Raw genomic sequence first — 3,040 nt, forward strand, 5'->3', positions numbered from 1 at the left:
GAATAAATAAAAATTAAAAAAAAAAGAATTACTAATTCATTTAGTAAACCTGTGGTAGTTTTTTGGAAGGCAACTATGCTAACCACTATACCACCAACGCTCCCTATACCACCAACGCTCCAACTGTGGTAGTTTTTTTTTTTTTTAATTTATTTTTTATTGGTGTTCAATTTACCAACATACACAATAACCCCCAGTGCCGGTCAACCATTCACTCCCACCCCCCACCCCCGCCCTCCTCCCCTTCTACCACCCCTAGTTCGTTTCCCAGAGTTAGGAGTCTTTATGTTCCGTCTCCCTTTCTGATATTTCCCACACATTTCTTCTCCCTTCCCTTATATTCCCTTTCACTATTATTTATATTCCCCAAAGGAATGAGAACATATAATGTTTGTCCTTCTCCGATTGCCTTACTTCTTCCAACTAGGGCCCGACAGAATGGCTCCCGCAAAGAAGGGTAGCAAGAAGGGCCGTTCTGCCACCAAGGAGGTAGTGACCAGAGAATACACTATCAACATTCACAAGCGTATCCATGGAGTGGGTTTCAAGAAGCATGCCCCTCGGGCACTCAAAGAGACCGGAAATTTGCCATGAAGGAGATGGGAACTCCAGATGTGCGCATTGACACTAGGCTCAACAAAGCTGTCTGGGCCAAAGGAATAAGGGATGTTCCATACCGTATCCGTGCACAATTGTCCAGAAAACGTAACAAGGATGAAGAGTCACCAAACAAGCTCTACACGCTGGTTACCTACGTACTTGTCATCACTTTCAAAAATCTACGGACTGTTAATGTGGATGAGAACGAATCACTGATTGTCAAATAAAGGTATAAAACTGAAAAAAAAAAAAAAAAAAAAGAGAGTCGCATGCTTTACAACCTGAGCCAGCCAGGCACCCCAGGGTAGTTCTTTTTTTAAAATATTTATTTTATTTTATGATTGTTTTTCTTCTTGCCACATATATTGTATTTATACACACACACGATTTGCTTTGCCTATTTTCTATATCTAGAATTTTCCTTTTGAATAACTTTCTCTTCCTCTCACCCGTTTTGTATATGTTCTTTGGCTCTTTTCATTCCTTTTTCAAATATTCCTTATTTTATACAGTAGTCTTAGACACAAAATACAAAGTACTTTTACACAAAATACATGATTAAATACAACAATCTTATAAAGTAGCTCATGCTAATATAACTAATGCCTTTTTATAGATGAGCAAAGTGAGTCTCAGAGAGGTTAAGTGATTTGCCCAAGGTCATGGAACTGGATACAGAGGACAAACTGAGTACAGTCAAGGTTCCCTGATTCCTAAATCAATGCCTTTCTACTGTACTACTATGTGTCCTGTCTTTCCCTTCTGAGCCCACCTGCGCTATACCCTAGAGAGCAGGTGCTTATGCAAAGTAGATGATCAATAACCCAGTGACTGAGAGGACAACAATGCTGTCTCTCTGTATTCAATGTATTGATTCATCTATTTGTACAGTTAGCGTATATTTCACCATGCGAAAATGCGCCTTAAACTTGCCGTGTAGATTTTACAAAAAAAAAAAAAAAAAGTTAGAAAAGACTAGATCTGAATTCTTTGCATTTGAACAGGTTAGTCATGATTCAATTCAATAAATATTTTATTGTGTACCTACCACATGCCATAAGTATTTATTGGAAGAATGAATAATTCTACATAGTATTATATAATTGTAAGCTATGATTATCACAATCTACTTGGAGAGATATGACCGAAAAAAATAAAAGACCATGAAGTACTGTGTAATAAGTGAAGCAACCTGGCATAGTGATTAATAATTCAATATGCATTGACTTTTTAAGGTTCTGGGAATAGACAGGTGAACAAGACAAGATGGTTCCTGCCCTTATGAAGCTTCTACTGTAATCTACTCTCAAAACTGCTATTCTTACCTTAACAGCCTTGGAAACTTCCTAAAGTTCTCCATAACTGATAATATTGCTAACTTTTACTAGATGCTTACTAAAATTAATTTACTTGATCCTTTCAACAATCTTATGAAGTAGGAAACATTACATTATTATCAACTCCATTTTCCAAATAAGAAAGCCAAAAAGACCATACAGCTAGTCAATGGCAGAGCCAGTTCTGAATTCAGGCAGTCTAGCTTCAGAGTTCACATGCTTAGCTCCTACACAGGGAAAAATTTACATTTTGTGGGGCATGAAGCACATATAATATAGGGACTAGGGACTATGTTTGAGAAGAAAAAGTCTACAATACTACAAATACAAAATTAGGTACAAGGCTGGTGAAGGGGCCCATCCAGGACTTGCACTTTATTAGCTTCACAATAAATCTGCCTTTAGCTTTAAGGTAATCCCATCTCTTCCACTATGCAATACCTTAAGCATGAAGTTCGTTATAAAAATGATGACTGTCCCAATCCAAACACCTAGAAGGTGATTACATGAAGGGAGCAAGAAAATAAGCATTACTATTTAACTGTGAAACTACAAATGAGATTTTTCTGGTGCTTCATTTCAAGTCAGTTTGGATTCATAAAGTATCTGCTATGTGCCAAGCATCGTGTTACCATGCAAGTATATAAAACTGCATTTAAAATTATAGATAGATGATAGACAATGTTAGATAGATAGATAGACCTGCTCTCAAAGATCATGTTTACGTTTCTAACACTGTATAAATGCAAAAGGAGACCAATATGACAGCACTACCCACCCTTGAGGAATTTAAATAATAATAAACAATTAATAAACACTTAATGCTTAATATGTAACTGGCATTATAATAAATGGGTTACATCTGCTGGAGTAGGTAGTAATATTACCACCATTTCTATTTTATGAATGGAGAAACTGACCAGAAAAGTGTCAGAGTTCAGTTCTGAAATCAGATGTGCTAACCTTTGACCATACTCTTAACCATTCTACTATTCTTCTCCAATCCTTTTAGAAATGCTAATCTTGGAAACCTGAACAATTCGAGATCTAAAGCTTCTAAACTCCTCCCAATTGCCATCTTATCCATGAAGCCTTCTGTGCCC

General features: G+C 36.8%; 1 pseudogene; it reads left to right on the forward strand.

Annotated features, from left to right (window-relative positions):
- The first annotated feature begins 438 nt into the window (after nt 1–438).
- LOC140625824 (large ribosomal subunit protein eL31-like) lies at nt 439–827 on the forward strand (annotated as a pseudogene).
- Nucleotides 828–3,040: the final 2,213 nt, after the last annotated feature.

The sequence above is a fragment of the Canis lupus genome, chromosome 3 (genome assembly GCF_048164855.1).
Source record: "Canis lupus baileyi chromosome 3, mCanLup2.hap1, whole genome shotgun sequence".
Taxonomy (NCBI): Eukaryota; Metazoa; Chordata; class Mammalia; order Carnivora; family Canidae; genus Canis; species Canis lupus.